We start from the raw sequence: 27,590 nt of genomic DNA on the forward strand, positions 1-27,590 counted from the left end.
GAAGAGGAAAGCACACACAAACATACACAAAGAGAAGGCCATGTGAAGATGATGTAGAGATTGGAGTGATGAAGTCTTAAGCCAATAAATGCCAAGAATTGCTGATTCCAGATACTAGAAAAAGCAAAGAAGGCTTCTTTTCCAGGGCCTTCAGAGAAAGCATGGTATATTGGTTTGTTTTCATGCTGCTGATAAGGACATACCCAAGACTGGGCAATTTATAAAAGAAAGAAGTTTATTGGACTCACAGTTCCACGTGGCTGAGGAGGCCTCACAATCATGGCAGAAGGTAAAAAGCACTTCTTGCATGGTGGCCACAAAAGAGAGATAAGCTTGTGCAGAGAAACCCTTGTTTTTAAAACCATCAGATCTCATGAGACTCATTCACTATCACAAGAACAACATGGAAAAGACGTGCCCATAAAATTCAATCATCTCCTACCAGGCCCCTCCCACAACATGTGGGAATTATGGGAGCTACAAGATGAGATTTAGATGGGGACAAAGAGCCAAACACATCATTCTTCCCCTTGCCTCTCCCAAATCTCATATCTTCACATTTCAAAACCAGTCACGCCTTCCCAACAGTCCCCCAAAGTCATAGCTCCTTTCAGCATTAACTCAAAAGTCCACAGTCCAAAGTCTCATCTGGGACAAGGCAAGTCCCTTCTGCCTATGAGACTGTAAAATCAAAAGCATGTTAGTTACTTTCTAGATACAATGGGGGTACAGGCTTTGGGTAGATACAGACATTCCAAGTGGGAGAAATTAGCCAAAACAAAGGGGCTACAGGTCCCAAACAAGTACAAAATCTGGCAGGGCAGTCAAATCTTAAAGTTCTGAAATGACCTTCTTTGACTCCATGTCTCATATTTGGGTCATGCTGATGGAAGAGGTGGGTTCCCATGGTCTTAGGATACTCCACCCCTGTGGCTTTGCAGGGTATAGCCTCCCTGCCAGCTGCTTTCACAAGCTCATGATGAGTGTTTGTGGCTTTTCTAGGCCCATGGTGCAAGTTGTTGGTAGATCTACCATTCTGGGGTCTGGAGGAGGTTGACCCTCTTCTCAAAGTTCCACTAGATGGTACCCCATTAGGGACTCTGTGTGGGTGGTCCAACCCCACATTTCCCTTCTGTACTGCCCTAGCAGAGGTTCTCCATGAGAGCCCAACCCCTGCAGCAAACTTCTGCGTGGGCATCCAGGCATTTCCATACCGCATCTTCTGAAATCTAGGTGGAGTTTCCCAAACCTTAATTCTTGACCTCTGTACATTCCCAGACTCAACACCATGTGGAAGCTGCCAGGGCTTGGGGCTTGAACCCTCTGAAGCCATGGCCCCAACTCTATGTTTGCCTCTTTCAACCACTGCTGGAGTGGCTGGGATGCAGGGCACCAAGTCCCTAGGCTGCGCACAGCACAGAAATCCTGAGCCTGGCCCACAGAATCACTTTTTCCTCCTTAACCTCCGGCCCTGTGATGAGAGGGGCTTCTGCAAAGGTCTCTGACATTCCTTGGAGACATTTTCCCCATTGTCTTGGTGATTAACATTTGGCTCCTCATTATTTGCCCAAATTTCTGCAGCCAGCTTCAATTTCTCCTCAGAAAATGGGATTTTCTTTTCTATTGCATTGTCAGGCTGAAAATTTTCCAAACTTTTATGCTCTGTTTTCCTTTTAAAACTGAATGCTGGCTGGACATGGTGGCTCATGCCTGTAATCCCAGAACTTTGGGAGGCCGAGGTGGGTGGATCATTTGAGGTCAAGTGTTCGAGACCAGCCTGGCCAACATGATGAAACACCGTCTCTATCTCTACTAAAAATACAAAAATTATCTGGGCGTGGTGGTGGGTGCCTGTAACCTTAGCTACTCAGGAGGCTGAGGCAGGAGAATCGCTTGAGCCTGGGAAGTAGAGGTTGTGGTGAGCTGAGATCCTGCCACTGCATTCCAGTCTGGGTGACCAAATGAGACCCTGTCTCAAAAACAAAACAAAACAAAACAAAACAAAAAACCCGAATACCTTTAACAGTACCCAAGTTACTACTTGAATGCTTTGCTGCTTGGAAATTTCCTCCACCAGATACCCTAAATCATTTATCTTAAGTTCAAAGTTCCATAAATCTCTAGGGCAGGGGCAAAATGCCACCAGTCTCTTTGCTAAAACATAACAAGAGTCATGTTTGCTCCAGTTCCCAACAAGTTCCTCATCTCCACCTGAGATCACCTCAGTCTGCATTTCATTGTCCATATCATTATCAGAATTTTGGTTAAAGCCATTCAACAAGTCTCTAGGAAGTTTCAAACTTTCCTATATATTTTTTGTCTTCTTCTGAGTCCTCCAAACTGTTCCAACCTCTGTCTGTTATCCAGTTCCAAAGTTGCTTCCACATTTTCAGGTATCTTTTCAGTTGACTGGAAGTTGAAGAAGCTACAACTTCCAAATAATATTTGGTATTAGGACACAGATGATGGCAAATAGGGTAGATAATGGCTCATGAAGTATGATAGTCTGACAGCATAATAATTTTTATCATGGGATAGAAGCATATTTCATTGTGAAGGACTATCATCAATGTGATTAAATATTTCTGATAGACTAATCCATGCTTCCTTCTTCTGATTTCTTACCAGGTACAGAGTATATCTACAGTGCTCTGATAATTACTATCATGACTATTATGAGGCTTACAGACATATAGTGTTCCTGCTCATAAGGATATTATAGCCATAGTGTGACAAAATACATAACAATGTCTGATAAAAATATGTGATCGTGCATTGTAAGCACTTCACATTATTATTAACAAAATAATGGATTGATAAGAGGTACAATTAGCTGACAAAGTATTCCTGAAGAGTAATACTTGAAAGTATAGACTTTCGATTGCTAGAAAGTGGGAAAACATTCTAAGTGTAAGGAAACCCACATATTATGGAACAAGTAGTGTTAAGTAAACATCTACAGGGAGAAAATAAAAATAATGATGAATAATGAAGTAAAAATCCATGAATTAATGAAAGTGAGTGATCAGCTGTTTTAAATGGAGTCAGCAATGGAGCCTTCCCAAAACCACTGGTAAGGGGGAATTTATAAGGTTTCAGGATAATGAATATAAAAGTTTAGAAGACTAGTCTAATTTCTCAAGATTTGTTCCTGGGAGGAATGGACAGCGCTGGAGAATTTTGAAAGAGCTAGCGTGTCAGGAATAATGATAGGCACATTTCTGGTTTGGTGGAAGTGACATTTATTAAATACTCATATTTTTCAGACATTGTTCTAGTAGTTTACATGCATTAATCATGAAATCCCCATTAAGTAACCTAAGATATAGGTTACTATATCATTATTAGTCATGATGTAGGTTACTATATCAATATAGCATTATTATTCTCATAGTATGGATGAAAAAACTAAGGCACAAAGAATTTTAGAAAATTTTCCAAGGTCACTTGGTGAATACATATAAGACCCTAGTTTTGTCCTCAAGTATTCTAATTCTTAAAACCATGCTCTTAAGCATGATGTTAAATTGTGTCATCTGGTTGCCTAATCTCTGTGCATAACAGGAGGTTTGTTATTTTCACATTTCACATAAGCAATGGTTAAAAACTGTTAAACTGATCATTTCAAATGCTACTTCCCCTTAATTTCTGTGCTAAGAGTTTCTTCCCATGTTAAACAATTGTTTTCCTTCTTGCCGTCTGTGCTTTTCCTCCCTTTACACAGTTTTTCAGCAATTAGAATATTTCTGTTCAACAGAATGGAAGTTCGGTTTTGAGGATGTTTATTTGTAAAGGAAAATGCAACAATTCTAATTCACCTTGGAAGATAATAATACATATTTACACTCTCTAAAAGAAAGACAGAAACAAAAAGGTAAGGAAGAAGGGAGGGGGGAAGGAGGAAGGCGGGAAGGAAGGAAGGAAGGAAGGAAGGAAGGAAGGAAGGAAGGAAGGAAGGAAGGAAGGAAGGAAGGGGAGAGGGAGAGAGAGACAGAGAGAGAGAAAAGAAAGAAAGAGAAAGAAAGAAAGAGGAAGGAAAGGAAGGAAGGAAGGAAGGAAGGAAGGAAGGAAGGAAGGGGAGGGAGGGAGGAAGATTACCTTTTTAAAAACTAAGTTTTCTTCGCAAAGAAAAGATTAATCAATTGGAAAATGTAAAATTACAAACTCTGTTCCTCAAACTCTTCCTAAAATTAAGACAGTATCCAGACTGGAAGGAGACATTTCCTATTTGGCAGTATTTCCTAAAAGTTGATGATATATTTACTCTTTTACCCAGAAATTTTATTGCTAGGTATATACCCAGCAGAATCAAATGTATATGCCCCGAATCATTTACAAGCACAATACATAATACTATTTTTCTATGTATATTGAGGTGATATATTTTATTTTTATTTTAACATTATAGATTATGTTAACTTATTTACTTATTTTATTTTTATTTTTCTGTTTTTTTAAACTTTTATTTCAGGTTTCGGGTACATAGGCAGGTTTGCTGTACATGTGCAGGTTTGCTGTAGAGGTAAACTCATATCACAGGGGCTTCTTGTACAGATTATTTTTGTCACCCAGGTACTAAGCCTAATTATAAGCCAATAATTATTTTTTCTGCTCCTCTCCCTCCTCCCACCCCCCATCCTCAGGTAGACCCCAGTGTCTGTTGTTCTTCTCTTTGTGTACATGTGTTCTCATCATTTAGCTCCCACTTGTAAGTGAGAACATGCAGTATTTGCAGTATTTAGTTTTCTATTCCTGATTTAGTTTGCTTAGGATAATGGCCTCCAGTTCCATTCATGTCCCTGCAAATGACATGATCTTGTTTTTAAGGTTGCATAATATTCCATGGTGAATATGTACCACATTTTCTTTACCCAGTCTACCACTGATGGACTTTTAGTTTGATTTCATGTATTTGCTATTGTGAATAGTGCTGCAGTGAACATGCATGTGCATGCGCCTTTATGGTAGAATGATTTACATACCTTTGGGTATATGACTAGTAATGGGATGGCTGGGTCAAATGGTAGTTCTGTGTTTAGCTCTGTGAGGAATCTCTACACGGCTTTCCATAATAATTGAACTAATTTGCACTCCCACAAGCAGTATATAGTGTTCCCTTTTTTCTGCACCCTCACCAGTATCTGATATTTTTTTGAATTTTTAATAGCAACCATTCTGACTGGTGTGAAATGGTATCTCATTGTGGTTTTTGATTCACATTTCCCTAATGATCAGTAATGTTGAACTTTTTTCATGTGCTTGCTGACCACATGTATGTTTTCTTTTGAAAATTGTTCATGTCCTTTGCCCACTTTTCAATGTGGTTAGTTTTTTTGCTTATAAACTTGCTTAACTTCCTTATAGATGATGGATATTAAACCTTTGCATATGCATAGTTTGCAGATATTTTCTTCCAGTCTGTAGATTGTCTGTTTACTCATTTGATAGTTTCTTTTGCTGTGTAGAAGCTCTTTAATTAGATCCCATTTGTCAATTTTTGATTTTGCTGTGTTGCTTTTGGGATCTTTGTTGTGAAATCTTTTCCAGTTGCTATGTCCAGAATGATATTGCCTAGTTTGTCTTTCAAGATTTTTATACTTTTAGTTTTACATTTAAGGCTTTATCCATCTTGAGTCAATTTTTGTGTATGCTGTAAGGAATGGGTTCAGTTTCAATCTTCTGCATATGGCTAGCCAGTTACTCTAGCTCCATTTATTGAATAGAGACTCCTTTCTCCATTGCTCGTTTCTGTCAGCTTCACCGAAAATCAGATGGTTGTAGGTGTGCAGCCTTATATCTGTGCTCTCTATTTTGTTCCATTGGTCTATGTGTCTGTTTTTGTACCAATACCATTCTGTTTTGGTTATTATAGAACTGTAGTATAGCTTGAAGTTGGGTAGTGTGATGCCTCCAGTTTTGTTCTTTTTGTTTAGGAATGCCTTGGCTATTCAGGATCTTCTTTGGTTCCATATGAATTTTAAAATGATTTTTTCTAGTTCTGTGAAAAACGTCATTGGTAGTTTGACAAAAACAGTTTTGAATCAGTAAATTGTTTTGGGCAGTATGGCCATTTTAGCAACATTGATTCTTCCTATCCATGACTATGGAATGTTTGTTCATTTGTGTCATCTCTGATTTTTTTTGAGAATGGTTTTATAATTCTTATTGTAGAGATATTTGACTCCCTGGTCAGATGTACTCTTAGGTATTTTATTCTTTTTGTGGCAACTGTAAATGGGATTGCACTCCTGATTTGGCTCTTGGTTTGGCTATTGCTGTTGTATGGGAATGCTAATGATTTTTGTACATTGATTTTGTATCCTGAAACTTTGCTGAAATTGTTGATCAATTTTAGGAACTTGTGGGCCCAGATTATGGTGTTTTCTAGATATAGAATCATGTCATCTGCAAACAGGGATAGTATGGCTTAAGTACACAGACCAGTGACACTAAAAAACAACCACACAAACAAGTCAGCATAATAAACATCCAACAACATGGTGACAGGTTCAAATTCACACATGTCAAAAGTAACCTTAAATGTATATGGGGTAAATGCCACAATTAAAAGGCACAGAGTGGTAAGGTGGATAATGGAGGAATGCCCAATGGTATACTGTGTTCAAGAGATCCATCTCTCATGAAATGGCACTCATAATTTCAAAATAAAGGGATGAAGAAACATCTACTAAGCAAATGGAAAACAGAAAAAAAAATGGGCTACAGTCCTAATTTCAGACAAAACAGACTTCAAATCAACAAAGATCAAAAAAAGACAAGAAGGGCATTACATAATACTAAGGAGTTCAATTCAACAAGACTTAACTATCTTAAATGTATATGCAGTTAATGCAGGAGCACCCAGATTCATAAAGCAAGTTCCTGGAGACCTTCAAAGAAACTTAGGTTCCCACACAATAATAGTGGCAGACTTCAACATCCCACTGACAGTATTAGACAGATCATCAAGAGAGAAAATTAACAAAGATATTCAGGACCTGAACTCAAAACTAGACCAAATGTGCCTGATAGATATCAACAGAACTCTCCCCCACGAAACCAATGGAATATACATTCTTCTCATACCACATGGCACATACTGTGAAATCATCCACACAACCAGACATAAAACAATTGTTAGCTTATGCAAAAGAATCAAAATGACACCAACCACTCTCTCTGACCACAGCACAATTAAAATTAGATTCAAGACTCAGAAAATCACTCAAAACCACACAATTAAATGGAAATCAATCAACCTTCCCCTGAATGGCTTTTGGGTAAAGAAATCAAGTTCTTCGAAACTAATGAGAACAAAGGCACAACATACTAGAATCTTTGGGACACATCTAAAGCAGCATTAAGAGGGAAATTTATAGCACTAAACACTTACATCAAAAAGCTAGAAAGATCTCATTAACAATCTAACATCACAACTAGAGAAACAAGGGAAAACCAACCCCAAGCAAGCAGAAGACAAGAAATAACCAAAATCAGATCTGAACTGAAAGAGATTGAGACATAAAAAAACTTTCAAAAGATTAATGAAACAAGGAGCCGACTCTTTGGGGGAAAATCTAGAAGAAATGGATAAATTTCTGGACACATATACCCTTCCAAGACTGAACCAGGAAGGAATTGAATCCCTGAACAGACCAATATCGACCCCCAAATTGAATCAATAATAAATAGTCCATCAGTCAAAAAAGCCCAGAACCAGACAGATTCACAGCTGAATTCTTCCAAATATATGAAGAGTTGACACGATTCCTACTGAAGTTATTCCAAAAAAATGAAGAGGAGGCACTTTTCCCCAACTCATTTTATGAGCCAGCATCACCCTTATAACCAAAACCTGGCAGAAATACAACAAAAATGAAAACTTCAGGTCAATATCCTTGATGAACATTGATGCAAAAATAGTCAACAAAATACTAGCAAAGTCGGCCGGGCCTGGTAGCTCCCACCTGTAATCCCAGCACTTTGGGAGACCAAGACAGGTGGATCACCTGAGGTCAGTAGTTCAAGACCAGCCTGGACAACATAGTGAAATTCCATCTCTACTAAAAATAAAAAAAAATTAGCTGGGTGTGGTGGCACATGCCTGTAATCCCAGCTACTCAGGAGGGAGAAGCATGAGAATTGCTTGAACCCAGTGGGGCAGTGGTTGCGGTGAGTCAAGATCACTCCATTGCACGCCAGCCTGGGCGACAGAGCAAAATTCCGTGTCAAGAAAAAACAGACAAACAATACTAGCAAAGTGAATTCAGCAGCACATCAAAAAGGTAATCTGTGACAATTAAGCAGGCTTTCTCTCTGAGATGCAAAGTTGATGCAACATATGCAAATTAATAAATGTGCATCATTATATATACAGAATAAAGAAAAAACTACATGATCATCTTAAAAGATGCAGAATAAGCTTTTGATAAAATCCAGCATCCATTCATGTTAAAACTCTCAACAAACTAGATATCAAAGGGACATACCTCAAAATAATAAGAGCCCTCTATGACAAACCCACAGCAAACATCATGCCAAATGGGCAAAAACTGGGAGCGTTTCCCTTGAAAACTGGCACAAGACAAGGATGTCTTTCAAAATAGTACTGGAAGTCCTAGTTAGAACAATCAGGCAAGAGAAAGAAATAAAGCCCATCCAAATAGAAAGAGAGAAAGTCAGACTATCCCTGTTTGCAGTTCACTAATTTTAAATAAACTCATATCCCTAAAATATACCCATCTCTGTGGGTTATAATACCTTTTGAATTCATTGTAGAGTTTGATTTGGTAATATTTAGGCTTGAATTTTTGCATCTATGCCCACGGGTTAAATTTATATGTAAATTTATTTTCACATACTATCCCTATTTGGTTTTGATATCAAGGTTATGCACATCTTAAAAATACAATCGGTGTGTATGTAATTTCTTTTTCTGTTTTCTAGAACCAATTGGTGTAAGACTGGAATAATAGGCTTCTTAGAAGTATAAAATCACTACTGGTGCCATGTGAGATTAGAATTTTCTTCAAAGAAAATTTTTGACCATTGATTTAATTCAATTATAGAATTATTTGCAATCTATAGTTTTCCCTTTTCAGTATATAACCTGTGCTCTTCTAGTGACATCTATTTTATGTAAACTTTCAAAGTTATTACTATAAATTTGTTTAATATCACATATTAACTTACTAAATCTCACTTAAAGTTGTCAATCTCACTAAACGTTCTGCTCCCCATCCCCACCACGAAGGAACTGGACTTTGTTGATTCCATTTTATTTGTTTTATATTTCATTAATTTTACTTCTTATTTTTAATGTTTCAAGTCACCTACTCTCCTAGAATTTATTAGTTTTCCTTTTTGTAATGTTTTGCTTCCTTCATATTTAGCCTTTCTTCTTTTCATTTTCTACCTTAAGCAAACCCTGGACATTTTCTTGTAATCCCTCAACCAAATCCTAAATTTACCATGCTTGTTGACTGCTTTCAAGGCATATGAAATAGTGTTGTCTTAAATCTAGATTTGTATATTAGTTATATTTTGGCTGCATCATTTTTTAAGTATTTTCTCAGTTTTTCTATGCTAAGGAGGTTTTCATTATTGTTAATGCTCTGATGGTTTAACCTAGTGTACACTTGAAGGCAAAAAATTGTTTTCTTTTCTTTCTTATTCCCTTTTCTTTTTTCTTTTTCTTTTTTTCTTGTTTGTTTATTTATTTATTAATTATTTATTTATTTATTTGAAAGGGTTTTCTTCTGTCACCCAGGCTGAACTGCAATAGTGGGATCACGGCTCACTGCAGCCTTAACCTCCTGAGCTCTCAAGTGATCCTTCCATCTCAGCCTCCTGAGCAGCTGGAAACACAAGCATGCACAACCTTGCCTGGCTTTTTATCTTTTGTAGAGATGGGGTATCCCTATATTGCCCAGGATTGTCCCAAACTACTGGGCTCAAGCTTTCCTCCCACCTCAGTTTACTGAAGTGTGGAAATACAGGTGTGAGCCACCGCACCAGCCTCTTCTCTTCATAGGTGGAATTATTCTATTCATTTGGACTTTCTCTTAAGGCATGTGTTTTATTCACTTCTTTGGCTATGCTGCTCTTTCTTGTTCTTATTTTATTCTCAACATTGAAGCAAACACTAGGTTAAATATGCAATAGTTATTCAACTGATGTAAAACTTTAAAGCTCCTTCTTTTTGCATTTTCCCAGTGATTCATTATATTTGAAATTTGAACTTTTATCATCTGAAATAGTAGATCTCTTTTCATGGTATCAAAGCAACCCAGTGCTGAAACAGGCAGCCTTAAAGTTGACGGAGATATTTCTCATTCATAGGTCAGTCTAATTTAATGTTGGCAGCCAGATTGCAAGTGGTGATTCAGAAACCCCATGCTCCTTCCATGCTGTAGATTCTTAAGTTGTTCCACTGGTTTCTCTATGTTTGCCTATGAAATGAATGTGAATTACAGTATGTCACAGGATATTTGAGGTGGCAAGATACGGAAGTATATGACATTTCAGTCATCAATCCAATCATTGGCTATAGTTAGTCACATACACACCTATAGATGGAAGATGGCTGAGAAATGTAGAAGCATTCATTTTTTTTTTTCTTCCATGGCCAGTTTAAATAGTTATCTACATGGTAGTAAGTCAATTGAAAATAACAGCAACAAACTGAAACTTGGAAAATTGCTTCAATCTGTGGCTAGGTCTCCTATTAATAAGATGAAATGATGCAGATCCAAATAATTCAGACACCAAATGGGCTACAAAATTGATTGTCATTTGCATGGTTCCATCTTCAAGTATATAGTCATGGCCTTGAATATTTCTAAATTTAATATCTTTTTATAATTAATTTTGAAATATTGTCAAAGAAAAAATGTTTTTTAAACCAAGTACTGGGGACACTGTCAAGATTTATCTTTTTATCTAGACTTTTTGAAATTGAAGCTATATATATAATCCAAAATTAACCTGATTTGTTTTTCTTTTAGTGATTCCAAAAGGATTAATTAGTGTTTTGCTTCCTTTTTAACTAACTGACCATTAGCTTTTCATCTTTCTTCATATTTTGGAGATACGTTACATTATTGATAACAGTTATTCTGGTAATAAGTATTCCTCTCAGATTTCAAATTAGTAGAACCTGTTCTTCATTTATTATTTAGATGAATTTGTCTCTATATATTACAGATTCGTTGGTGATTTATACATTCAATAACGCTTTCATTATTGTATTCAATAGTAAGAATAAAAATTCATATCAAATAAATGCAATAATGAAAGGCAAAATTATCTAAAACATGGATGGTTATTTTTAAAAGAATAACTTAAAAATTAGACAAAATAGCTTGGTAATGTCTATTATCACATATTTTAGTTTGCATACTTCTTATTGTTTTATATATGAATGTATGTAAGTCATATAAGAAGTTTAAGTTATAATGAGAAGCAAAAAACCAAAAGTAATCTTAAGCATTAACTGATTCAGACAAATCTAGCATTTAAAAGCCATACTTCACTTTCTTTAAAAATATTTCCTCTAACAATATTTTTATGTAATCCCTATGAAAGAATGACATCAATTTACTAAGTACACATTTACTATGATTGTTTACCTAGATATAGCATTGCAATTTCTTCAACATGGGGTAGAGGAATGATGGTAGAATCCAGGTGACTCACTGAATTTCTTCAGTGAGATGGGAAGACAGATAGGAAGTCAGAGAAGCTGAGGCAGATACATTTCAAGGCTGATTATTTATGAAAAGAGATCCTTGCGGTTAAATATTCTCAAATATCTGCATAGTGGTACCCTAGAGTCTTTGACTGAATATCAATCTGTATAGGTATAAAGTGAGACTACAAGGTTAGGCAAAGAAAAATTGCAGACAAAGTTTTAAGTTGAACAGTTCTAAGAGCTCAGCCATGTCTGAGAAATATTTGCATTTCACTAGACAGAGTGGAGATACCTTTTTGGATATCTGGCATTCAGTAGAAAGGACAGAAAGATAACACTTTATTAAAAGACATAAGCTAGCCTTAGAGTAAAAAATACACTACACTCCCACAATTAAGGTTAAAAATGCTATTGTTTGAATTTAAAGAATTCAACTGCATATCAAAAATTAACACTTTTTAAAAGAAGATAGCAAAGTCAAACATTCAAAAATGTAATACATAATGTTTAGAGCTTAATAAAAAATTACTACACATATGAAAAAGCACCAATATTTGACCTATAATTACGAGAAAACTCAGTAATTAGGACTAGCCTCAGAAACATCACAGGGATGTTATTAGCAAACAAGATCTTCAAAATAGGCAGGGTAATAAAAGAGGACAAAAAACCAAGCAGTATTTCAAAAATCTAATTTGATATTTTACATTTAGGAGAAAAAGAATTATTGCATTACTAATGCAAAATCTTTTAAAAAGTAAAATTCAATAAAATCTTCTTACACTGTGTTCAAGTGAGTTTCCAACTACACCAAGTCCACTACCTTGCCAGTACATGGTGACTCCTTAACCTTCCTCCTCTCCATTTTCCACAGTACTAACCATCAGCTCAGCCCTTATCAGTGAGCTAATCTGATACCTGGACTGTGGCCAGTTCAGATTTGTGAGGGTGGTGAAAAAAAAAATGCTTAAAGATAATTCCTAAAAGAACCAAACTTCCTGCTTCAGCCTCTTCCCTATTTTTGGGCTTCCTATCCACTGAAGGTTTATAAAGAGAGGTGCTATCTTGACCTTTTGTGATGAGGAAAGTCCAGGAAATAGAGAGAAAAGCCTCTTGCTAGGGGTTTCTGTTATTTGAGGCTCCATTATCAATGACCAATGTCCATGAAAATTTTCTGTTTTTCAAAGGATTTAGTTGTGCCCAGGCCAGCCACTCTGTTTATATGTTGCTATGTAAGGCATACCTCTATGCTATTTGAAAAAAACACAACAAAACATTTATAAGGCAGGCAATTTCAAATGCTTGTTGGGTATTATTTTATCAAAATTATGAAAAAAACCCCCTATTTTTAATGTATAGATAAGAAACCCAAAACACAGAGAAGTTAATAATCAGTCCAAAACCACATAACCAATTGGTAAACAGGCAAGCCTGGTTTCAAACCAATTTACTCTCAGAGCCCACCCTCTTATCTACTTGGTGACATTATTTTCCTCCTTCGTCCTAATATATTGTGTAAATAACCAGTTTTGAAAAACAACATGGTGTTCATACTTTTATTTTAAAGAATGACAAAATGAAACTAAATGTCAACCTGAGACATCTCCTTTTTTCAGAACTCTATTTGAATGCAAAATTCTATATTATCCCCATTATCTCCCTGAGAATGCTGCCAACTTAGAGCGACAAATGAACACTTTTCTACTTTAGCTTGAGCAGTCTCCAGATCTTTTCCTCGCTCAGAGAATATCAGGAAGCTCCACTGGTGATAGGATCTAGGAAGTAATCCTCACAGTTCCAAACTTGATGCATCCATTCATATGCACAGAACTAGACTTTTGCTATCTATAGTGAAAGAAGGCAGAAAATGACCTTGGGGGAAAAAATGAAATGAAAAATATCTTCCAAATAGCTATTACTAAAAATACATGTAAGCATAAACATAATGTAAAGAAGTTGTATATAATAAAAAAAAAAAAAACAGGCCGGGCACAGTGGCTCACGCCTGTAATTCCAGCACTTTGGGAAGCCAAGGCGGGCGGATCACCAGGTCAGGAGATCGAGACCATCCTGGCTACACGGTGAAACCCCGACTCCACTAAAAATATAAAAAATTAGCCGGGCGTGGTGGCAGGCGCCTGTAGTCCCAGCTACTCGGTAAGCTGAAGCAGGAGAATGGCGTGAACCCGGGAGGTGGAGCTTGCCATGAGCCGAGACCGTGCCACTGCACTCCAGCCTGGGCAACAGAGAGACACTCAGACACACACAAAAAACAAAAAACAAAAAAACAAAAAACAAACAAACAAAAAAAGAACTTCTAGAAAAGAAGACAACATTTGAAAGATAATTTCACTTAGCGAACCCAGAATTACTGGTGGAAATGGGAAATGGAAAAACTACTTTGGAAATCAGGTCAAGAGTTTATTGCAAAATTTAATTGTCATTTCCTACAGACTATTGAAAAGAGGGAAACAGAATGTTCTTTGTTTGCTCAGTACATCATTATCTACATAGAAAATGCTAAAGAATCTAAAAAGTTAGCTACTAAAACTTAAGTACTTGGCAACATCACAACATAAAAAATTGATTTTTAGAAATCATCTGTATTTTTTAACACTTTTAAAGAACAATTAGAAATTAAAATTTTGGAAAGTACCACTTCTATTGGCAACAAATAATATGAAAATATCTAGATATATAGCTGAAAATATGTGTGAAACTTGTATTTTGTAGTTGATAACTACAAAATATTTATGATAAACAGTTTTTAAAAGTGTAAATAAGTAGAAAGACATATCAAGTTCATGAATTCGAAGACCTAATATTGTTGAGATGTCAATTTTCCCCAATTGATATGTAGATGTAATGCAATCCTATTCAAAATTATACAAAAATCCCAAAAGGCTTGTTTTTGTTTTTGTTTTTGTTTTTCCCCAGACATTCCTAAAAGTAATATGGGAATAAGTACTAAAAATATCCTTCCGCTTAAAAAAAAATCAAAAACAAGAAACATACTTGAAGAACTTTATTGTAACATTACAATAATGAAGACAATGGAGGATTGCTGTAAATCTCGATAAGTAGATCAATGGAAACTGCAACAGATGCAGAAATAGACTCAATACGTACGGTCAAATGATTATGGAGTAATTTGTAAGACTGAAATGTGCAATTATTTGATTTCATCTGTGTGGCATTCTAGCAAAGATAAAACTAGAAATGTAAAACTGATTAGTGGTTGTCAGTTATTGGTAAGTAAAGGAAAAGCTTGACTTTGAAGAGTCAGACATAGACTTTTTGGTATGATGAAAATAGTCCATTTTTATAATTGTTTTATATCTTGATTGAATTTTGACAGATGAAATCCTGAAAACAATGATTGGATATTTGTTAATATTAATGAATGAATTACTTTCAATTTTGGGGTAAGAATGTGGTATAAAATTGTGGCTATGTTTATAGTTATGTGCATATCTTTTATTTAGATATGCTGAGATAATTACAGATGAAATGTTTTTGGGTTTTTTTTCCTACATAATCTGTTGTAATTACCGGTGGGAGAAAGTGGGTGGGTTATAGAGAAACACATTGCTGAAACTAAGTGATGGAGACATGAGCGTTCATTGCACTATTATTATATTTTATTGAAAATTTCCTCACTCAAATCTACGGAATAGCTATATGTTGGAAACTATTGATCATTCTCTCTAAATTTGAAAAAAGAAGCTGTATTTGACTCTTATTTCCCAATAAAACTTAAAAAATGCTGCCTGAGAATTGTTTCGTGTGAAAAAAAGGAAACTACAAAGTCTTTTATTAGTACATTATTTTATTAAGACATTAAGAGGTTTCCATTAGAAGAATTTGTATGATTCTTCACTGACAATACGTGACTTTTAATTACACTAAACTGTTATTTACCACCTGAATAAAAACAATAATGCAAGAAGACAAAATTAGATAACAGAGAACAAAGCAACAAATGAGTCATTTTGTCAGTGGAACAAATTGATACTATACACTAAGTGCCCTACAGGATGTGTTAAAGTTCCCTGCTGAGCTATATAACAGAAATACAGTGCACCCTACAGATGGTTCCAAGTCAAAGGCTATCATTAAACAGAAAAAAAAAGATATCCAAACTTTTTAAGAAAAAGAAATAGATAAAAGAGAAGGAAGAAATACATAAAAGAAAGGATGACTTTTCTGCAACATTCCACAATTATTTCTAGTTTATTATAAACAAATACATTAATGTGACAATCATATCAATGATGCCTTCAATTTTTATTATGCTGGTAACTCTTTAATTTATTGAATGCACTTGTGGTCTGCCAAAAAATTAAGAGCTGACAAAATTTACCATTAGTTTTGTAATTCAGAGCCTTACAAGCGTTACCTAATAATATATAAACAGTATAATCTATTAAAGTTGCTATCAATAAATGATATTAAATACATTATGTAACTAATAGGAAAACATTCTCTTGTTTTACAATTCATTATTTTAGATTATATTAGTTCAGATTTATCAACCAAAAGGGGGTACCATTTACATGTAATGATATAGTAGATTCATGTTCCCCCATATCTTAACAATCACTTAAAGTGTACCCTGAGGATATCTAAATCTCTAGGACATTAACAGTTATACTTTATTTCTTGCAAAAAATGTCTTGAAAAGTCAATTCAGTATTCACTCTTCATAAAAAGATGAATGTTTAAATGTTAGGGCTGTTATAGAAAAGTTTATTACTGTGGCTGTATGTGAAAGTCCTATTCATAAGTAGTATTTTGTGAGTGTGTTGTCTGGCAGTAGCTATTTAACCCTAACTTTTCCATATATCTAACTTTAAAATGTGTAAATAGCTAAATTAGACTGATGTGTATGATGTCTCAGGTCATTTGGGCTATTACAACAAAATATCATAGACTGGGTAACTTATAAGTAACAGAAATTGCTCACAGTTCTGAAGGCTGAGAAGTCCAAGATCAAGGCATCAGCACATTCAATATCTGATGAGAGTTTTCTGCTTTATAAATGTTACTTTCTTGCGGTGTTGTCCTGTGGAAGGGGAAAAGGGTTTCCTAGAGCCTCTTTTATAAGGGCACTAATCCTGCTCATGAGGAGAGAGCTCTCAGGACCTCATTAATTACCTCTCAAAGGACTCCGTTATTAGTACTATTGCATTGGAGAATAAGATTAAGCATAGGAATTTTGGAGGGACAGGAACATTTAAGCCACAACATATGGATTTAACTACACGGCCCTTGTTTGCAAAAATATAATAATAATAATTAAACTTATTTGCTGGCTTCAGACTATATCCAGAAAAGAGGAAACCAACCAACAAGGAAAAGTAATCAACATTACAGCAGAGTAATAATGATAGTAGATAATACTTAATGAGTGCTTACAATATATCAGGCATAGTTCTAAGTATCTAATAAATATTAACTCAAATATCCTCACAACTCTCTTCTGAGGAGGGTGCTATTATTGTCTTTACTTCTCAGATGAGGAATGTAGACTTAGAGAGGTTAGGAAGAGTAGGCACTGAGAATTTAACTCAAGAAGTTTAGCTTTAGGGCCTGTACCTTTAGCTCATTAATTTTTAGCAGGATTCCTCAGGTAGTGAATGGAAAATATTATAATAGGACACTTGACATATAGTGATGATGCAAAATTTAACCAAAATAATACTCTTTAGAAAAAGAATTAAAGTTTTTGATATTCACTGCATTAAAGTGCAAATTTTAATAGTAGTGCAAAAGAGAGAGAGTTCAACCAGGCAAATAAGGACTTTATAACAACCTGTGCCCCCCAACCCCTACCTCACACTGCAGAGGTCTGTCCCACAGACCCTGACCTAAGGATAGATGAATAACCTACACTGACACAGATATTTTGCCTGTCAGTCCAGCAGAGTCTGGGCCACTTACCTGCGCCAAGGAGGGTGCTGTAAAGAGTGTCAGCCAGGGCCCCGATCAGCCAGCAAAGCTCACATTTATTCAGTATAGATTAAATGACCAAGGTCTTGAGTAAACACCACTAGAGGGTAATTGACATTAAGACCTCCTGAGTAGAGAGCAATTATGCACTCGTAGTTGATCAAAGGCTGATCTTAGGACCACGTGAGTAAACAAGCTATTTAGATAAACTACTCTACATTCCTTTGTATTTGCACCCTAAGCTATTAACTCAAGGTGAGGATTAGGCTGCCTTCAGCCTTATCTATTACTGGAGCTTATGCAAACCCCTCAGTCTTCCAAGAAGGTTCGCGTCTATTTCTTATAACTATCTTTAAAATTTTTTCCCACTGGCCTGACTGAACTCCCACACTGCACCACATTTGTGACTTCTGTTGCTGCTTCATAGAGAAGGTGAAAGTTGAGAGATGAAAACGAAGACACAAAGGCAAAGGTGATTGAGGCTACATGTTCTCAATAACTGAATAAACTTTAACACTCCTTCACTGGGTTTCAGTCCACTACTCTTGAGCCAGGAAGGCCAGATTCTTCCCTTAGTTACACACATTCAAAATTCTCAACCAGATGTTGGGTAAATAGATAGATAGATACATACATACATACATAAGCTTTCCACCATAGGTAAACCAGAGTAGTCTCTCTGCCAATTCAAGTAAAGATTCTAAGTACCCTTGAGATAACAGTGATAAAAGGGTACAGATTTCTGTACATTTTAATGAAATAAATGGCTTCACCAAGGATAACTACTATCACTTCATCCTGTAATTTTATTGTTGTTTTTTTCCATCTGAACCTGAAGCCCACTTGCATAAGCACAAGTAGTAATACCACAATTCTGATCAGTAAAATACTTGCTCCTAATGGTTGCTACAATCTAGGAAGCATAAATAACATGAACTAAACACAGTTTCTTCAACCCATGGCCTGCGGGCCTTATGTGGACCAGGACAGCTTTGAATGCAGCCCAAAACAAATTCATAGATTTTCTTAAAATATTACGAGATTTTTTGCAACTTTTTTTTTTTAAGCTCATCAGTTATTGTTAGTGTTAGTGTATTTTATGTGTGGCCCAAGACAGTTCTTCTTTCTATGTGGCCCACGGAGGCCAAAAGTTTGGACATCCTGTACTAAACAATCTGTCCTTGATATTTGCTAGACTTTTAGAAACAGTTCAAATGGAGCTCACATATTTATGTCTAAACATTTTAACTTACATATCAAAATTATTTGAATGTAGGTGAAATTCTAAAACGTATATTTATTTTTTGAAAAATTTAAACTTTAAACATAATTTTACAAAAATAAAATGATTCACTATTTTAATGTTCAGTACCTATGTGTATGGATGAACACAGCTTTATTTAGAATATGTTTATTGATATTACAATGGTACCATGAATTTTTCTGCAAGTATTGATACAAAAATGTCAATATCTGAATTGACTATTGTCCCAAGGTCTAACTAGCTAACAAGCCCAGAGCATTAAGTAGTTTAATCAATAGTTTTTAACTCATAAACACTCAATGATAAGACAAGTGATGAGGATTGTTGTCACAGGATCGTTGCGGTGTCAGTTCACTAGCCAAAAACCTCTGTGGTCAGCAGTGCCTTCTGCCTGAGTATGGTTCATGCCTGCTGGGCTAGTTCTGCCCACTCAGCCTGGCAGGCTGTGCTCAGCTCACACCACCAGCCTCAGTCCCACAGCTGCTAAGGGCCAGCCTGGTGCAGAGAGATGAGGGGTGTGTGGGTGAGCAAGCATGGGGTCTGGCCACTGCACACAGCTAGGAATGCTGGCTGCTGTGGGACTGTGTGCAGATTCATACAAGGCTGCAGCCAGACCAGGTGTACTGCATGTGGCTTCTATTTCTGGACAAAGGGAACACGGTGTGCCCAGAAGCTTAGAGACACCAGGAAACAGAGAGCCCTAAAGAGGTTGTCACAGCCTTGGCTCAGGGAGCTCCTAGACCTGGGCCCCTCAAAAGGCCACAGTTCTTCTTTCCTTCTCATCACCCATGAGATCCAAGTGTATGTGTGGTTGCGTGTGTTTCAGCCCTGTTTATGTTACAGCTCTTTCAGTCCCACTTTTCAGTGGTTACCAAGTTTTTGTCCTATGTTCAGGAAGAATGAAGTATGTGGACAACTGAAGGGTGAGCAAAGCAGAGAGGAGCTTCACTGAGCAACAGAACAATTCTCAGGAGACCCAAAGTGGGTAGCTCCTTTCCACAGGCAAGTCATCCCAATAAGTGTTCAGCTGTCAGTGGAGAGGAGATCCGCAGTGGGAACTCCTTTCTGCATGCAAGTTGTCTCAATGAATGGAGGAAACCTGAAGTGGGTAACACCTTCCTGTAGTGGTAGTCTTGACTTCTGTTCGACTGGTTGATTCCAGGGTTTCTGTGGGCTCAGAAGGGAGGAAGTGCATGCTGATTGGTCCATGGGCAGCCATGGGCAGGCCTGGAAAAGGAGCATAAGTTCTCACTCCATGTGGCAGACTTCACCAGGCTGCCACAGAACTGGCAGCCCAGCCCACAGGCTTCAGGCTGTTCCTGGCTTAAAGGTGGGGCTTCACCAGGGACCTGCCCCTTTCCACCCAGGAACCTGTTTGCCTCCTGCCATCAACATGCCATCCATAGCACCCAGGCTGTTTGTGCCAAGGAGTGGAAGGCCCACCCTAAGTTGCCCTTAGTCCCTGTCTCAGCTTCCCTCCCATGCTTGTCAGCACCCAAAGTCCAGAGGGTGCCAAGGTGGCAGGGAGCTGGCATGTCAGAGCCACCCTAAGTGCGTGCACACCTGACCAGGTTGCGATAGTGCCCAGGCTTGATCACAACTTTTCTCTGTCCCAGAGTGGATGCTGGGAATGGGAGCAGGTACTTTCAAGCCTGCAGAGGCTTCCTGGGCCCCCAAGAGCACAGAGATATCTGGGTCCATAGCTACGGCTGGGTGGCTGCTTCTGTACACAGGAGGGCAGTGCTCCCATCCTGCCAATTCGGTAGGGGGCTGTGCTCCCATCTGTTCCCAGCCCTGCCAGTTCTACAGAGAGCACAGTCTCAGTCATGCCTCCCCTGCTGCAACTGGCATCCTCACAGCAGCTACTTTAGAAGGGCCGCCACTGCCATCATTTCCACTTAGATACAGTTAAAATGTTGTTTTGTCCTACATTTCTAAAAAAGGTAAATAATTAAGCTAAATGCACAAAATAATTCTAATTTGTCCTGAAATGAAAGTAATGTATTATGAATGTTCTTTAAGTATGAGTCACTCTCAACCATAAAAAGTTAAAAAAGGCCCAAAACTTTCAAAATAGTACTCAACTCACTCATAATTAAATAAACGCCAACTAAATAATGAATCCCATTCCCATCTACAAAATTGGTAACAGTAACAAGTTTAAAAATATATATTTTTGAAATGTGTGTAAAAGATCAAATACACTCAACATTGCTGTTAGAATTATGAATCAATACATTTGGAGGACATGTTGGCAATATCTTCCAAAATTTTAAATATTATATGCCTTTACCTAGACATTATATTTCTAAAAAAATTATCTAATGTTATACTCACACAAGAATGCAAGATATTCACGTGTTTCCCTTGTAACATTGCTTCCATTTATGAAAAAAAATTTCAAATTTACACATCCATTAATATTATATTAGTTTTTGTGTGGTAAATACGTACTGACCTGAAATGATTTCTTAGTGTTTTGTTATGATTTTTATTGTTGTATCTTGTTGTTTTGTTTCTTTTTCAGAGCCTGGGTCTTGCACTGTGGCCCAAGCTGAAACTCCTGAGCTCAAGCAATCCTCCTGCCTCAGTCTCCCTAGTAGTTGGGATTACAGTTGTTATGGTTTTATTACAGCAAAAGCAAGTTAAGGATAATATGGATTATAGGATCATAATTGTGCCAAAAAGAAAAGGGCACATCTTTATTTTTTCTCTCTGTTCCTTTATTTTTATACTGCATTGTTGGCATGGTGACTGAAGTGGAATAGATATGAAACCATAACAATGAAAGAACATGTTAAGGATGACAGAATGAACAAATATGAAGGAATGAAGAATGAAGGAGCCTCCAGCTCTGATGGCACTGTAGAGCTACTCTATTAGTCTGGGACTGTTTGCTCTTCTGGGCTCCCTGTAAAGTAAAATAACAACAACAATTATATATATATACACATACATACAAAGTGGGAGTGAGAGAGACAGATCTGGGTTAAGCATGTCACATGCAACAAACCTAATGCTAAATCGTACGGTGCTAGTACTGTGTTCAGAATTGGTTCCTTCTGGTGGGTTCTCGGTCTCTCTGACTTCAAGAATGAAGCCGCAACCTTTCGGTGATTGTTACAGTTCTTAAAGATAATGTGTCCAGAATTTGTTTCTTCAGATGTTCAGATGTGTCCACAGTTTCTTCCTTCCAATCGGTTCATGGTCTTACTGACTTCAGGAGTGAAGCCACAGACCTACGTAGTGAGTGTTACAACTCTTAAAGGTGGTGCTTCCAGAGTTGTTTGTTCCTCCCATTGGGTTCGTGGCCTTGCTGACTTCAGGAATGAAGCCACAGACCCTTGTGGTGAGTGTTACAGCTCATAAAGGTACTGCAGACCCAAAGAGTGAGCAGCAACAAGATATATTGGGAAGAGCTAAAAAACAAAGTTTCCACAGCATGGAAGGGGACCCAAGAGGGTTACTGCTGCTGACTGGGGTGACCTGCTTTTATTCCCTTATTTGTCCCCGCCCATATCCTGCTGATTGGTCCATTTTACAGAGCACTGATTGGTCCATTTTACAGATTCAGCAATCTTGGTCCATTTTACAGAGTGCTGATTGGTGTGATTAAAATCCTTTAGCTAGACACAGAATGCTGATTGGTGTGTTTTTACAGAGTACTGATTGGTGCTTTTACAAACCTTTAGCTAGACACAGAGTGCTGATTGGTTCGTTTTTACAGAGTGCTGATTGGCACATTTACAATGCTTTGGCTGGACACAGAGCACTAATTGGTGCATTGGGAGTACAAAGTGCTGATTGGTGCATTTACAATCCTCTAGCTAGACACAGAGCATGGATTGGTGCATTTTTACAGAGTGCTGAGTGGTGTATTTACAATCCTTTAGCTAGACACAGAGTGCTGACTGGTGCATTTTTACAGAGTGCTGATTGGTGCATTTACAATCCTTTAACTAGACAGAAAAGTTATTCAAGTCCCCACTCGACCCAGGAAATCCAGCTGGCTTCACCTCTCAGTATTCAAATTTTTATGCTATGAAAGACTAAGCTGATTGTGTTTATGTTATTTACCAAGATTTGATCAACGTGTTAGTGAAAGTACTTCTAAATGAAAAAACTCAACCATTGTGAAAAATAATTTTATTATGTATCAGAGAATTTAGGGAGAATATATGAACTTTGAAAAATACAGTAGACAAAATGAAGTAAGAAAAGTTTTTTTGTTTGTTAGAATTGTAGTTCAGTATTAAAATGCCTTTGCTTTATTTTCCCTGGTTTAGTAATTTTTAAAACTAATTTTATATTTTGAATATTTTCTTTTCTGGTTATTTTAAAGTATTAGAGCTAATGTGCTGAGAGAGAAGTAGCCATTCAGGTGTCATGGTACTTAGTATCAATATTGATTATTATATATATTGTCAATTATGTGGTGGTGATTACTTTAAAATGCAAAGAGCCTGAAAATATATAGTAATTTAAATCAGTTTTACAAGGGGTTCATTATAGAAACAATATTGAAAATATAATTGAAGCAAGTTTGAATCAGTTCCTATAGTCTGGGATCTGTTGCTCAAGCATCTTCCCAAATGTTAAAAAAGAAATAAGTTGTTATAGCAAATTATATTAAAATGAATCTGGTTTGTTAGCATATGTTGTTTCAATTATACTTTGTACTGAATTTCAATTTCCTAAGTATCTTATGTTCTTTAACCTTAGTGGGAAACAGTCAAATCTCATTTCTTTCTGCTAGGAGACATATCAGAAATCAAGTTTTTAGTTTGAAGTTCTATTAGGGATAAAAAATGCCCTCATGTTAACACTACTTTGGAAAAAGACCTATTCTTTAACAATGCCTGACCAGTGTGTGTTTCTTTGCTATTTTATGTATTTCAGTTCACTACACTGTAAGCCTCAGAAAAAGTAGGAGACACACCTTACATATTCCCACTATGTTTAGCATCAATGAATAAATGAATGAATAATTAAATAGAATATTTTAGATGTCTTTGCTGCCTTTAAACACTTATCTCTCCTATTTCTCAATCTGCTTTCACAATTTTACTTTAAAATATTTCCTTAAAATTGAATGGTTTCAAAAAGACCTATAATGTACTGTGAAAATAAAATTGTGAGCAGTTTATGCATTAAAAATGCCAATAAGAAAGATAGCTCTTGAATTAGAGCTCCTATATTTGATCCTGATGCTGACTTTACCGTTCACTTACTAATGCTGAGACTGACACTTTAGAGGTTTTAGGTGGTCACTAAAATCTCTTAGAAGCAGTAGTCATTTTGTTTTGTTTCTGAACATGTGAATAGTATATCTCCTCTGTGGACCACTATAAGTGCATGACTTGCAGTAAGTACCCAATTCATGTTAGAAATTATAAATTTTATTTTATTTTACCTTCGATTGCAAATACCTTCTTGCCCTAGCAGCACACTATTTTCCTAGCATTAGTTCTCAGTAGGTCTTCAACATCCTTTGGCAATATTTAGTTATAAATTATTTTCTGAATATTATTCTGTGCTTTTTAACATTTCCAGACCTTTTATAGTATAATAGTTTAAATTCTTTCTCAAGGTACAATTGAAACATCTTCTGGGAGAGATCACTGACCTCCACATTAACTAGATCCAAGCATATGGAGTTTCTATATCATAAACAGTAGTTTGCATTTCACAAGTAAATAATAAACATGCAGATGCTAGCACTTTTGTAGAACTTCTTTAAAGTGCTACTCAGAATGAAGATAGACGCTGTTTGGGTCTTGCTCCACTTCCCTTTCTTTTCGCTCAGTGCAAAGACTTTTACCTCAAACTCTAGCAGCCATCTCGAATCATGAAAGAAACTGGGGAATGGAAGCTTTATACAAAGTATGCAATAGAAGAAAGACGTAAGGAATCTAGGTTTCTAACGATCTCTGCTCTTCTATTAAAAATACATATTTTTTTTCTTAAGCAACCATTGCTTTAGTTTTTTTCCTACATACAGCTAAGTAAGACATTCTTACCTTCACTAAGGTGCTAGTTAAAATGATAATCAATTCATTTAATCCTGGATGGTAGAACTGTATGTTGAGACAACAGTCATTAATTCAACCTTAAAAAGTAAATGATTTCCAGGTAAAAGTGTACTAACTATTCAAGAATGAAGAGTTATATTGCTGATACTGATGTTAGCAAAAAATCTCCTAGGTAGTAATAATATTAGTACTACTAGTGGTAGCACTAGTACAAGTAATAGTGGTACTAGTAATAGTAGTGAATATTCAGGATATATTCTAATTATTTGCAGGGTCTTCTTCTGTGGGTTTTACAGAATTTAAGCCCATTTACTGAAGTAGTTACTATTATAATCCTTAATTTACAAGTAAGAAGACAAGTTCAGATAGGCTAAGCAGTTTAAAGAGTATCTGACAGTTAGTAAATGGCCAAGTCTATATTTAAAATTAAGCCATAGGGTTTCAGTAATTATACTACCTGTGAAAATGCCAAAGAAACTCTAGTAAACACTTAAAAACAACTATGTTAAGTATTACATTGCTTCACTTAGACTATTTCTTTAGAAATTTTAATAAAGTTGAAGTTCAAAAATCCCAAGACACAAAGAAGTGTTTGACTGGAGACAGTACATTGGCATTAAAAATTTCAGAGGTCATTCACGTTCAGGTGACTTCAACTTCCAGTGTTCACAAGTAGACTGACTGGTGTTGAATATACATACACATGCCACAGTATATCAATTTATAGGTTAAGTTATTGGTTCAAGTTTAACCTATCACGAAAGCTTATTATGACTATCCAGATCTTGGTATATTTTCTTTCTAAAAATAATATCGAATTTAAATAACTTTAGGAACAAAGACTATGTCATTTTCTTTTGTATCCTCAGGTTAAAACAGTCAGTGTCCTAACTATAGCTGAGCTTATATATGATAAAAGTATCTCTTTCTCTCTCACACTCCCTTTCCCTGTAAAAATTTTAAAAGATTATTTTTGCTTTTATAAAATTTATTTTATCAATCTGGTCTTCTCTCACTTTCTAAACATACCAAACATAAATTGAATTGTGTTAGTGAAAAAGCCCCTGTAATCTTTTACGAGCTCATGACAAAACTTAATTGTCATTAAAATGAAATTTTCGAGTTTATGTGAGAAAATACAGGCATATTTATATGAATTACAGTGTGAATCTTCAGTTTAGAGTTCAATCTATTAATGGTAGTCTATAAATAAAATAAATTATACTAATAGGAAATTGATCCAAGGAGAAGACAAGTGTGATATGTTAATTTCAAATGAATTATTTTCAGGTAAGCAGTGAATAGGACATTAGAGCTCTATTTCATGTAATAAACACCAGGAATGCCTGGAAAAGTTAATTCTACCTTATAATGGGTGTAATTTTCTCTGTATTCATTGACTGAAAGTATGCCTGAGACAGACCAACGTGACATGTATCATTTTTTTCCAGCCTGGCACTGAGAGAAAATTTTTTTTATTTTGCTCTTTTGAAACTTATGATATGACAATGCATCACTGATATTAATTCAACCAAACTATTTTGTCATTACTTATGTATTAGATAATAAATTGTAATACTAAGTATAGTACTGATTTGTAAATGAAAAGACTATGTTTAGATTATGTTGTCTATTGCTAGACAACTTTAAATTATATGAACAAAATTGTTGATCTTAGGTTAGAAAATTTAAGAGTTTTGGAGGAATCTAAATGAGTATGAATACAGAAATATCAGACTATTATGAAAAATAGCAAGAATACTTTGTGTAATATACTTAAAACATATAGGTAATGGGATTTAAAATAAATTAAAGAAAGTAAAGACACAAATTTAATCGCAGATATTTCTAGATTAACTTAATACAGTAATATTTTACTGAATACACATAATTAAATTATCTATCATTATTACATTTATTTTAATTATTAATTATAGAAATGTCACTTTTTGCTTAAGATGTTTGTCTTAATTTTCCATAATATATTTCATTCATGCAAAATTTAATTATTCAACAGTGATGAATAGCTTTTTGAATTATACTGTTAAATTTTAATCAAGCTTCACTTTCCTCCTAGTCTCATCTCAGCCATTTCTTATTGCTGCTTGTTGAACTTCATAATTCCTTTCTGTCCTACTATTTGCTATGTTCTTGATTAAATTGCCTATTACTTTGGCTGTATCTTTGTATGGATAGTTAATTCCTATTGCATGCATTTTTATTTATTTCTACACTTATTCTTCCACATATGTCTACAAATATATTCATAATACTCATTTTGAAAGCTAGAAAAAGTGTTTCTTTCTTTAAAATTATATATACATAGATACACATACACACAGATAATCTGTGTATATACACACATACACAATTTTTTTCCAAGTTGGTGATGATTGTGTATATGCATATATGTGTATATACAATCCCATAAATGACATATATATTTCATATATTCATTGAATTCATGCATATATAGGATGCTACATATATTTAACATTTAGGTTATATCAGGACAAGTTCCTAGTGTGTTTGTTTGCCTTGCTTGACCCTTCCTAGAAGAGTCATTGACTATTAGTTACCATTGGATTATAAAAATAATATTTGATATTAGTGTATATGACCTCCACCCACCCTCTAATTTTTTATCCAT

The sequence above is a fragment of the Macaca nemestrina genome, chromosome 10, assembly GCF_043159975.1.
Source record: "Macaca nemestrina isolate mMacNem1 chromosome 10, mMacNem.hap1, whole genome shotgun sequence".
NCBI lineage: Eukaryota > Metazoa > Chordata > Mammalia > Primates > Cercopithecidae > Macaca > Macaca nemestrina.